Here is a 13,666-nt window from a genome sequence, read left to right on the forward strand (position 1 = left end):
GTATATTTTCAAAGGTAATTTGTTTATTCATTAAAGTTTTCTTATGTACTTACAAGAATACTTTATATTTAGAATCATTTTATTTGTCTCCTATTTAGTTATTTGTATGTTTGTTTCTTAGTTTCTTATAAGCTTTTGTCTACAAATTGTAAACAATTTTTTGACAATAAAGCATTTCTCTCTCTTTGTGTCTCAAAAAGCGAAGCTATTAAATCAAGGTTCAAATAAGAAGTTAAGTTACTTATATACTTTGTATTGGAATAATTGAAATTATGTTCATAAATCTTTATTGCTGCTTTTGCAGTGTGTATCAAAGTTCTAAAAGATTAACCGTATATATCTGATTCTTTTTTTCTCCTATTTTCATTTTCGTCATATTCTGATATAGTCATAGTCATATCACCACTACATAACATACTTTTTAGTATACGGAAGATATATAAAAATGCACCCTTGTTACATGGAGAAAATTCCAGAAGATTCTTTAAATAAAACGCAATAGGATCAAATATCATAAACACTTTGTCAGCATTTATTTTATTATAAATACGAATTTTGTAGATAACTTTTAAATGAACGAATTATAGTTAATTCGCTTCGCTAATTATTGTAATTTTGAGTTTAATAAATTTTTTAAAAACATATTTCCGGCTATGGAAAATGTAATTTCCTGATGAGAAAATGAGTTATACTTAAATTAATCGAAGTATTCTGAAATAGTTGCCTAATTTGACAGTAATGTAATGTGTGATGTTTTTGGTTTCGGCGATTTCCAGTAAACCACTAATACTGGAGTGCAGCTGTCTTATGTTCTGATATTCAAATGAAACAACAATAATTAATCCTTAATGCAGAAATCACTTCAACATTTTGAGTTTTAATTTAAATTTATGATATGATGCGTCTTCGGGCCGAGTATGAAACCAGTGCTTTGATTGCCGCCAATCATCAATATTTTGCATATTATTAGTTATCTTCATTAGTTGTAGTTTATAGTTAGTGCAATTCACTTTTGATGAGTCAACCAGTGGCTTTTTTCGATAATCTCTATTTATAATCGCGATAAGCGTCACTTTAATTGATCCTGATAATAATACCTATTTTATAACCTATTTTAAAAACATTTTGAAAAAAATATTTATGTTAGGTTACTCATTGAATAAATATTTATTTCTACTTTCCAGAAATATTTTTAATAACAACGATATGGTAGGACAGTATTTTCTGAATGTTTATGGATCTTCAAGTAACGTTATTTCGACACTAACTTATTTCTTACTATAGGAATTCACCTTTCATTGATTGATTGAAGACCTTATTTTTTCTACCAAACGGTTATATTTTGGGAGTAACTATGAAATATTGACTTTGATGACAATGATTGCATGTCATCGCCTACCCCGTTTATCGATGTCGAGTCAGTGACGGATTAAGACTACTTGATGCCCTAAGCAATCCATGCCTGTGGGCCCCCCTATCCGTATGCCAACTAGAATCGGTCTTTAAATCTTTACCGCCTAAAAATATTGGTTTTTTGTAAAATAAGATGACGAGATGTAACGTACTTTAGAAGTGGAGTAGGTGCGACAACAATAAAAACCAAAGCATAATTTTATTTATTTATTGAAATGCTCCTTGCGGCTTTCCGGGCATTGAATTCACGCAAGATAGTATTAACGTCTAACGTTTTTAACATATCGGACTCTATGTCAATATTGATAAATTATCGAACCTGTCTTGGATCATCTTTGTCCTTTTTTCATCTTTTAATATTTTTAATTTTGAAAAAGAACGTTCCGCTGAGCAATTTGTTATCATAAGCGATTAAAATATACGCAGGGCTGTTTCCACATTAGGGAGAGCTGATTCAATCTTATAATCATGTATTATTTTATACAATTGCGCGTGAGTTTGATGTAAACTTGTGGGAGCCAAATCACTGGGTCTGGAACTTATTTTACTTATGACATATGAATGAAACTGTTGAATTTCTGTTATTAATTCGGTGTTAAGGTCTTCTGGATATGTGTTTACTAGATTTGTGCTGTGCTCACTGTATTCTGTAGTTTGATCGGGACACATAATCTTATCGGCATCGGGTATTTTATTTAACAATGAGAATTTGTCTGCTGTTTCTTTGTATATTTTTCCTCTTTTTCGCATTTCTGCATTTAATTTATCAATGATGCTATAATAACACGTTATTTTGAATTGTTCTCTTGGGCTGAAACTTACTTCAGGAGTTGAACCATCATTGGGCATTTTCTTTCTTCGTCTTTGACGGCTGTCTTTATATTCCGCATCTGGTAGCTTTTCTTTTGCGCGGGCTTCGAAAGAATCAAAGCCGCACCTCAATTTTTCTAAAAAATTCACGAGTGATTCGTAGAGATTAGCGCAAGTCTCTAGAGTAACTTCTGGGTCTTGTAATACCTTGCCGACTTTTTGGAAGGTTTGCAAAATTTTGTCCCACATGACCAACATGAGTACGAACTCCAATTCTTGTAGTTTATTCGACAAATTAGCTGCTTCTCTTCTGGTTTCTCCTTTCTGCATGTCATCCACAGAAATGACGTCTAATGCATCTATAATTTTGTTATATGTCTGTGAAATAGCTGATGTCGCTTTAGCGTGTGCTTCCCACCTCGTTTCTGATAAATATTTCAAAACACTTTCATTACCCAAATGATCTGTTAATATGCGCCACCTTATGGTTGAACCAGAAGAAAATTGTATCGATTTTGAACTAATGAAAAAAAATTTACAGCTGCTAGGCAACAATCCACGGCGCTTCGACCCACTAAATTGAGCGAATGGGCTGCGCATGGGATATATATTGCAAACGGATTCGCCTCTAGAATCTTCTGCTGCATGCCATTGTAACGCCCAGACATACATACATATTTGAAGCATTGTCATAAGACTGGCCTCTACATTTTGAAAAATCTAATCCACAATGTTCTTCAAGGTATTGAAGAGTCTGCTTAGCCAGTTCATCTCCTTTGTGATGCGTTTTCAACTCAATAAATGTAAGAAATCGCTCTACTGGCTGCCCATCTTTTATATAGCGAATAACTACACAGAGCTGCTCCATGTGCGTCAAATCCGCCGTAGAATCTACTGAAAGACTGTAATATCTAGAATCTTTTATCTGCGATATAGTTTTCCCATGTACTTCTTGGGCCATTATCATAATCAACTCTTCGTAAATCGTTTTAGATAAATAAGAGACGTTTCCTTTACCGGTGTTTCTATATTTGGTTATGTGTACCGCTAAAAAGGGATCAAATTGACTTATAAGTTCCAGTAACGCTTGAAAATTTCCATTCTGAGGAGCTCCAAATTTCTCTACTGCACCGCGAAAAGGAAGGCCTCTTTCTGCCAATGTACGAATAACAGCTATAACTCGCTGTAATACGTGCTCCCAGTAAACATTCTCTTCATGAACTTGCTTATCAAAACCTTGGTGCAAGCTCAAACCTTTCCTGCGTGTTAAATATGTTAATAGACAATCTCTGTGACTAGAACTCTTTTCGTGACCTTCAATCATTACTTTGGTATTCCTCCAGTCACTAGAACCTGTTGAACTACCAAAAACTGAAGATTTATCTAAACCAAAAAGCTTACATACAAAACAGTAAAGGGATCCTGTAGAAAGCGAATAAAGTAGCCACTCTCTTTTGTAGTTTTCGCAATTAGGCTTTTGGCCAATAAATACTTTTTCATGGCAGTAACGCGACGTTGAACCATAAGTTCGACGGGATTTCTCAAATGAACTATTATAATTTTGACAGTCATTTGGTCCGCAAGATAGCCAATATTGCACGTCAACGTTTGAAAATTCACGCCATAGCCCTGGGTCATTTTCTTGATTTGGTGCTCTGCTAATTACAGTTTCGTCTTTTCTATCTTCAGTATTATTGAAGCTTTCAGAATCAGAAGGTTCTTGAATCGTAAAATTTTCTTCACTGTTTTTTGATGTCCCTGGAATTATAATGTCAACTGATGGAGGTGGTTCAGATTGATCGGGATGGAAAAAACTTGTTAACTTTTCTGTTTTACTTATTGTTTCTGCTATTTTTTTATCTCTCTTCTGCGTGTTTTCGTTTTTGTGCACCACTCAATTGCGAACGCTTCATGATTTAATCTAGGGATACCCCTAGAAATAAATAAAAAAATAAATGATTAAAAAGACTAAACGCTGTAAAATGGAACCTAATTACTCCGGAGCCGAAGGCTTCAAAGCCCTTATAAATTCAATTCAATTCAAGCTAAAATTAAGTAATTAGATATTATTTTTTTAGCTATGTACCTATTCTAGCCTATTATTTTGCAAACGAAAAACATTCGATGCCTATCTTAGCGACATTTGAAAATTCTATTCTAAAGAAAGAAACTGCAACGGCGAACTTCTCTATTCATCATCCTTATGATTATTATCTTAAAATAAGTAATTATCGAAAAAAAAATTTTAGTCACGAGCTTTTACTTAAGTAAATACATAGACTGACAAACACATTACCCTCCCGCAGTCGGGTAAAAACAATTGACGAATCGGGTACATGCAGCTCCTTCTCTGGATCTGATTATCAGATCAAATAGATAGAACCTATTGATTGTCACCGCGCGGGAGGGAAGACATCTTAATATCTTGAGTATTTATTGTTCTTCATACCTAATTTCAGCTCAATCGGACCGCTGTTGCTGGAACTCACTCAAAAAAATCGATCCCAATATTCCGCCCGTACAAAATTATAAACTTACTTTAAGTTTAGTAAAAGCTTGTAACAATATCTATTAGCTTTTAAATTAAAGAAACACACCCGATCGCTAGATATCGGTAGCCGTTTTTAGTAGGTATCATTTGACGTGCGGTCATTGACCTCTTAGACTAATTTACCTTCCTAGAAAAAACTACATATTTCGAAGCTTGCAGAAACCTTCAGCTTCGATTGGTTTGAGTAAATTTACATAACCAAAAGTGATTACTTAAATGAAACAAAATACTTTAGATATTATTTTGACTTTGGACATTATCAAAACAAAATAAAACTTTACGTACCTAAGCGAACACAATATTATAAACAGAACTTGGTTCTGATATATGTTAGTAGCCTGTTACACAAACAAAGACAAAATACTTCCTTTCTAATTATTTCAATCATTTAAAAATGGGTTAAAAATATACAACAACACAATGAATTGTCGACAAAAATTGTAAGAGCCCGGGGTTATGACTCTAGGGCCGTGTTTCGTTGACACGATTACAACGCTTACGCTGCAACTTCATAGCACTCATACGGTCACAGAATTAGTACTCCGTACAGAAAGAAGTGACACTCTCCGCCCCGCACCAAAACACGTTCGTGACGTCACGCCCCCTCGCTCGCCCGAATTATAAATTTCGGGTTTTGAAATTTATTTTTAAAAAACTTTATTTTTGAATATTTATATGAATACAATTAATCTCAAGATCGAACTAATTATAAACATTAAAATATCATCGAATTGTTTACAAACATCTTATTTATAGTAAAATAGTGCTGATACATGTTTATGTTATTTCATACAAAAATAGAATAAATGCTGATACATGTTTATGATATTAGATACAATGGTATTGTTTTAAAAATGTCCTTCAGGAATTCTTCGCATGTAACTCCTCCATCCCTAAGAATGAAAAATGACGGAGGTATTTTTCATCCTTTGTTGTCTTTCCTCTTCTAATTCGATGTCTTCTTTCTTCATTTCTTCTATTTTATGTTTTCTTACAAACTTATATTTATATTTTCGAATTATCCAAAATATTATGAAAATTATACAAATTATTATTATTACAGTAAATAGTCCTATCGATACATGACTTTGTGGATTATAAATTTCATCAATTGATTTTATATTCTTAGCGATGTTATTAATTTCATACAATTTATTAAAATCTATATTAGTTAAATTAGGAGATTTATAAATTTGATTATTCAAAAATTTAAAGTTTAATTTCGGTAGTATTATTGATTTCCCTTTTTTGATTTGTACATTGGTTGAGAAAATTTCACTTCCTACTTGAATATTACAATTTTTTGGAATTTTTATAAGTGATGGATATATTAATTTAAAATAACGGTCTGATACACATTTAGAAATTACATCAGTTTCTGAATTTGGGATCACTAAAAGTTCATCATTTGTTACTTGTTCCAATATTGTTTCTTGAAGATTAATTTCACTAATTACACAATTTTTACCGGAATGTCCATTTAAAAGTTCAATAGTACAGTTATCTTGTAATTTGAAAGTTTCTTTACAATAATATTTTCCTTCTAATTCGGGGCATTCTTCTTTGATGAAAGTAACTTCATTTTGACTTCTGGCCAAGTAAGGTTGCGGAGGGATAAATATTGTATGGTTTTGAATTACGGGGTAGAAATGAAAGAATTCATAGGTTTTAGGTTTTAGGATAGGAACATGGGTAGCAAATATTATTTTGGTTTTGGAAAAGGTTACTTGTGAACCAAGAAAGAGATAATATGTCAAAATATTACTAAATTTTGGTATTTGTTCTTCATTATAAATGGTAATTAAATATTTTATCATTTCTAAAATTTCTTGGCTTGATATAACTGAACTGTGAATTGTATTTAATTTAGAAAACGTTATTGCATTTTCAATATTATCGATCAATGTAATTAAACTCTGACAATCCAGATTAATTTGTGAAATTGTACTTTGAAATGTTATAAAATTGTTTAAAGTTATTATTTTGTTTTCAATTGAAATGTGAAATTTCTCTATATTATCAAAAAGTTTCCATTGATTATCCCATAGAGTCGTAATCGATTTGTTATAATGATCAATTAATTTTTTATGTAGTGATATCTGTAAATTAACTTCGTGAATGATTTGTTTCTGATTTTGTTGTAGGACATTTATAGCGTTATTATATCTTTCTTCATCGTCCGAATCTAAAGTTCCAAAAAGCCATTTATCTATTTTGCCTACAGCATTTATTAATCCTCTTTTCAATCTTAAATGTGGGTAAATATTTTCTGATTTTTTATCTAAAGTGTTAATTAAAATTTCTGTTCTACTCAATGATTGTTCAGCTAAGTTATGGTATGAAATAGGATTTGTTGCGTTCGCTTGAGATAAATTATTTCTTAGGTTATAATAATATTGTTTTAAATTATTGATTTGTTTGTGAATGAATTCTAAATCTATATAGTAGATGAAAATATGTTTAGTATGTATAAGATTACTAGTTCCTAAATTGATAGGTAATAATAAATTATTTACGTTCGAAACTGTTATGTCTTCTGTTTTGGTCATCTTGTAAAGTAATAGTAACGTTAATACTATTGTCAGCTTCATTATCTGTAACAATTTTTTTGTTTTAGTTCTTTGGTTTTCTAATTATATTTTTATGATATGTCCCTTTGTTTGTTTCTAATAATATACCAGAATCTTTTATAACTTCGGCTTTTTTGAATTTAGGTAGTTTTTTGTCTCGAAATTTTGTTTTAATGTAGGCTATGTTTTGATTTTCATAGGATAGGGGATCGTTTCTGTTTTCATTTCTCTTATTGATTATTTTTTCTTTAATGTTAGCATTTCTATCTTTAATTTTTTTATATAATAATTTGGAGGTTTCTTTGTGATTTTGTATGTAATTAGATATTATTAAATGATCGTCTAAATCGAATGGATCAGGGTTATTTATATGGCCTTTAATAATTTCAAATGGCGTAAATTGTGTGACTGAATGAATTGAATTATTATATGCTAATATTGAATGTTTTATCAATTGATCGGGAGTCAAATCGTTATTATTTTCTTTTATGCACCTAAAATGTTCGATTAAACTGGAATGAAAACGTTCAACAGGTGAATTAGAATTGCTATTTTTAGACGTGGTATAATGTAACTCAATTTTGTGTAATTTGCAAAAATCTTGTAGGTCATTATTTTTAAATTCTGAACCACAGTCAGCTGTTATTTTATAAGGTAACCCATGATGAGTAACGTAATTTAATATATTATCAACAACTGAAGTTCCATTCACACTTGACATTGAATAAGCTTGACCGTATCTAGAAAAAGCATCTATTATGGTTAAATATGATTGGTTTGCTATTTTAAAGGTGTCAATGTGAATGTGTTCAAATGGTCTACTAGCTGTTGGGGTTAAATTGAATTTTATTATCGGTGGATTTCTATCATATTTATTCTTTTGACATGTTTCACAATTATTAACGAAATTTTCTATATCTTGTATCATTTTAGGCCAGTAATATTTTTCGGTTAATGATTTTTTTAATTCATTGATCCCTCTATGTCCTTTCTTATATATATGATAATATTCTAATTTTTCTTTTTGTTCTTCCTCAGTTAAAATATCTTTTACTACATTTATACAATGAATAAATTTGAATGAAGCGTTTTTGAAATATTTTTGTACAGTGGCTATAAATTGTTCTGGTTTTAGGGGTTCTCTAAAATATAATGCATAGAGTAATTTTGGGTCGATATATTCTTTAACAAATTGAATTATGTTGCTTTCTAAATCTCTTTTAAATAAGATTACATATATACGAGTGTTGTCAAAACATTTTTCTCTTTTAATCCTTATATTATTTACTTCACCGCTTGTTATTAAGATTTGATGTTTATATGTATTCAATGATCTATTTGAAATTGGAATTTCTAATATTGGATTTTCTAAAGAAGAATGTATAGTTTCTAAATCTGAATCTCTATTTAACGGTGGTCGTATTTGAATATCTGATATAATGTTTATTTTGTTATTATTTTTATTTTTATTTTGTATAATTTCTTCGACATCGTCTAAATATGATAAGTCAGGTAATAAGTCATCGTTTATCGGCTCAAAATCATTTGGTAGGTTATCAATTTCTCTTTGAATTATTGAATCTAAGTCGTCGATATTAACATTAAGTGATTCTGTTTCTAAAGCATTTACGTCACAATCTGGTTTTATTCGTGATAATGGGTCTGCTACTAGATTGGATTTTCCTTTTAAATATTTAATTTCATAATCATATTCTTCTAGTTTCAATCTCCATCTTACTAATCTTGAGTTTGGTTCTTTGAGTGACATTAGCCATTGTAGAGGTTTATGATCTGTGTATATAGTGAATTTTCTTCCAAATAAATAGGGTCGATAATATTTACATGCCCATACTATTGCTAATAGTTCTTTTTCTATTGTTGAGTAATTCGTTTCTGCGTCGTTTAATGTTCTTGAAGCATAAGAAATTGGATGTCCTTCTTGAGATAATACTGCTCCTATTGCGTAGTTTGATGCATCAGTAGTCAAATCAAATTGTTTATTAAAATCTGGGTAGGCCAATATAGGTTCTGATGTTAAAAGTTGTTTACAAGTATTAAAACAATTAATAAATTCTTGTGTATGTTCTACTTTTCTATCTTTTTTTAAGCATGTCGTCATAGGTTTAGTAATTTTTGCGAAATTTTTAATAAATTTTCTGTAATATCCTAATAATCCTAGAAATGATTTAATTTGTTTTTGAGTATAAGGCATAGGAAAATTTTTTATGGCTTTAATTTTTTTCGGGTTAGGTTTAATTCCTTCTGGTGTAACAACGTGTCCAAGAAATTCTACTTCTTTGCATAAAAATTCACATTTGTCCAATTGAATTTTTAACTGGGCTTCTCTTAGTTTATAAAATATTGCTTGTAGATTCTGCATATGTTCTTGTAAACTTGTGCTAAATATTATGATGTCATCCATGTATACTAAACAAATTTTATTCTGTAGTTCTTGTAAAATTTCGTCCATTACTCTTTGAAATGTTGCGGGTGAATTCTTTAGTCCAAAGGGCATTCTAAGAAACTCGTAATGTCCATTATCTACACTAAACGCTGTCTTTTCTATTGATTCTTCCGACATTTGGATTTGATGAAAACCGCTGGCCAAATCTAATGTTGTGAAGTATTGCGCTCTTCCTAATTTGTCTAATATATCAGTAATATTTGGAATCGGGTATCTATCAGAAATAGTTTTTTCGTTTAATTTCCTATAATCAATTACTAATCTCCATTTCTGTTTTCCAGATGCATCTAATTTTTTACTGACGATCCATATAGGTGAACTCCAAGGGGAATATGATGCTCTTATTATTCCTTTTTCTAACATTTCGTTGATCTGTTTTTGTACTTCTTTTTTGTGTATGTATGGGTATCTATAAGACTTTACATGTACAGGAATTTCATCTGTTGTCTTTATTGAATGTTTTATTTTGGATGTAAATGTTAGTGGATCTCCTGGCTTTAGAAAAATATCGGAAAATTTCTTACATAGTTTAATTATATTGTTCCTTTCTTCCTCGTTCATGTGACTAGTTCGAATTAGTTTACTGATATCTATTTTATTTTTTTGTCGATTATAAGTTTCTTGCCAATTATGATTTTCGTTAATTAGTTTTTTATCTTCTTTTGAATAATTAAAATTGTGAATTTCGTATTGATTTATTTCAAATGGTTGAGCTTTCAGGGGTTCATTTAAAGTTATAGGTATTGTTTTAAATGATTCGTTTATAATTTCAACTATAGCATAACCATTTCGAGCTATTGTTAATGTTTCTGGAATATATGCTTTTCCTAATTGTGTTTTGTTTATTAATATTTCTCCATTTAATACATTTACTGGTACAGACTTTAATAATTTTTCAGTCGGTCCAATGTCAAATGAGAATTTTATGTCAGTTGGTTTCCTAAATTTTATTGGAATTGAAACGTTTTTATTATTTAATTGTTTGTTAGTAAAATCAATATTTAATTTCATTCTCATCATGTCTTCTACACCTAATATTCCGTCAAAAAAGTCGTGAAAATCGTATAAAATAAAATCTATTGTATCATTATAATTGAATTCTTTAAATGCTGGGATTTTTGCTTGATGCCGAATTATTTTACTAGTTAATGATGTTCTAATTTCTACATTTGAGTTATATATGCATTGAGGATAATATTTCCCTACAATTGAAGGTTTTAGTATTGATTTGTTACTTCCTGTGTCTATTAATAATTTTAAATTTGGTTTTTTAATTTCAATATAAGGTAAAGGGTTGTTTGCGGCTATATTTATTTCAATTACTTTTAATTTTTCTTCCGAGGCTCTTTCCGAAAATTTACGATTCGATCATTATCTTCGTCGCGTTCAAACAAATGGTGAAAATCAATTATTTCTTCTCCTTCTTCTTCTTTATTTTTGTAATTATTATTATATAGTTCTTCAGAAGTAAAATTCGGTTCATTTCGTGATTTAAAATATTTGTTATTATTTGTATTATTATTATTATTATAATTATTATTATTATTTATACGTCTACTTGGTATGTCAGAAAAATTTCTTGATGTGGCTGACATCGGTTCAGGTCTAGGTAAACGATTTACAGGTATTTGGTTCGGGCGGAAAACATTTTTCCTAGGACCAAATACTTGCGCATTCGTTGGGTAATTTTGTCTTCTTTGCGGTATTGGATTTACATTTATTGGTTGACTAGGGAAATTATTATTATTATTATTATTGTATCTTTCATTATAATAGTTATTATTATTATATCTATCATAATTATTATATCTGTCATAATTGTTATTATTAAGTTGTCGGTAGAAAGAATTATAATTGTTATGTTGATTGTTTCTATTATTTCTTGATGGATTCATTTGAACATTAGTATTATTATTATTATTATATTTAACTTTAGGTTCGTAAAATTGACCATAAAGTTTTTCGAAATTTTCAAACTCGTCTACATAAGCCATAGCGTCTTCTAGAGAATTAGGCTTTTTTAAGTACATATTGTTACGTATAACGCCTGAACATCCCGCAATAAAGGTGTTCAAAGCTGTTTTCTCACAGTGATTAATTTGACATCTTTTATCGATTTCTCCTAAGTTTAAATTATTACTTATAATTTGTATAGTCTGACTTTTTAATAATTGCAATCTGTTACCAAAAGCTATCAAATTTTCATTTTTAAATGGTCGTGTTCTCGTTAATTCTTGTAAAATACAATCCAAATCACGCCTATCTGCAAAACATTGAATCAAGGCTTCTTTTAATTTAAACCATGTATTCAACTCAATTCTATTTCCCACCATTAACTCGGCTTTATCTATTAACTTTTCTTGTATGCATTCTAATACGTGATTATTAATATCTTGATCATTATAGACTGAATACGTCTCTATAAGGTTCTCACATCGATTTATAAATTTATTTAATGTATTTTTGTTTCCATAAGGTTTAATATTCTCTAGCTTTAATTTAAATAAATCCCAATTTAGGGTTTTTGGATTTGACGTTGCCATTTTTATATATTCTGGATTATCTTTTAAGTTTAATTCACTGAATGTATTCAATAATTTATCAAAATCGTTCATAAAATAATATGTTTAAAATTATTAAATTATCTCTTCCCTATTCAAAGTTCTGATAAGGATGGATAATAAGGAATCAAAATAATAAGGAGACTTGGCACTTACAGCTATCTGAAGTCCTGTCCCTCGTTGAGTACGTAGATCTAGTGCTGAGGTACTGGAGTACTTAGCCGGAACTTTATCGCACTTTGCGTAAACTCGCGACCGCACTAATCCGAATGACTGCGCCAATTATAAATTTCGGGTTTCGAAATTTATTTTTAAAAAACTTTATTTTTGAATATTTATATGAATACAATTAATCTCAGGATCGAACTAATTATAAACATTAAAATATCATCGAATTGTTTACAAACATCTTATTTATAGTAAAATAGTGCTGATACATGTTTATGTTATTTCATACAAAAATAGAATAAATGCTGATACATGTTTATGATATTAGATACAATGGTATTGTTTTAAAAATGTCCTTCAGGAATTCTTCGCATGTAACTCCCGAGCTCGTGGGCCACTCGGGATGCAAGTTCGAAGGGGTGAGGACGCATTCGAAAGGTAGTTTAATCAAATTTTTATAATAGGGCGGAAATTTTGTTCTGTGTAATGAATCGAATTACAACCAAAGATATTTTTACAAATTTCCAGTCTCTGTGAAAACTTGTACTAGAGCGCGACTTTAGAGGTATATTAGCAGTTTATTGAGTCATTATCACTTCATTTGTACTGCTTAGTGTATCCCAGGGTGTGTGTTTAGTTTTATTTCTTTCTTTGACTATGTTACCTGACGCCTGATAATATTGTAACCATCCCTAACCTCCCACACATGCGCGCGTGTACAGAACGTCTACCACTACAATGACAGGTCAAATCGCGCTTTTTGTATGGAGTCTCATACCTTGATACGGTAGTAATTCATTTAAATGAAGTTAGCAGCATGAGCGGTTTTAGCGCTCATAGCAAGGACTCGACTCGGAACACGGCCTAGGACGGACTCCACCATAGAGTCCGACTCTATGACAACTTAAAACGCGCGAATTTTCAAATTAGTCCTAGAAACTTTTTTGTGGTTTGGTTTTTGGTGACGTGAGATGAGAGTGAGACATGATGCCCTAAGGACGGTTTATTTTTGTGCTTCTTCTGGTGCCCCCACAGACGTGATGCCCTAGGCAATTGCTTAATTTGACTGTGTCGAGTCGATGAATATAAATACAATTATACATCATATGACTGAGAAAATATCAATACT

General features: G+C 30.5%; 1 protein-coding gene across 1 annotated transcript in view; it reads left to right on the forward strand.

Annotated features, from left to right (window-relative positions):
* Positions 1 to 13,666, forward strand: part of LOC130440979 (neurobeachin) — a 747,233-nt gene that overhangs the window by 62,447 nt on the left and 671,120 nt on the right. The gene's annotated exons all lie outside the window — the stretch shown is intronic.

The sequence above is a fragment of the Diorhabda sublineata genome, chromosome 3, assembly GCF_026230105.1.
Source record: "Diorhabda sublineata isolate icDioSubl1.1 chromosome 3, icDioSubl1.1, whole genome shotgun sequence".
NCBI lineage: Eukaryota > Metazoa > Arthropoda > Insecta > Coleoptera > Chrysomelidae > Diorhabda > Diorhabda sublineata.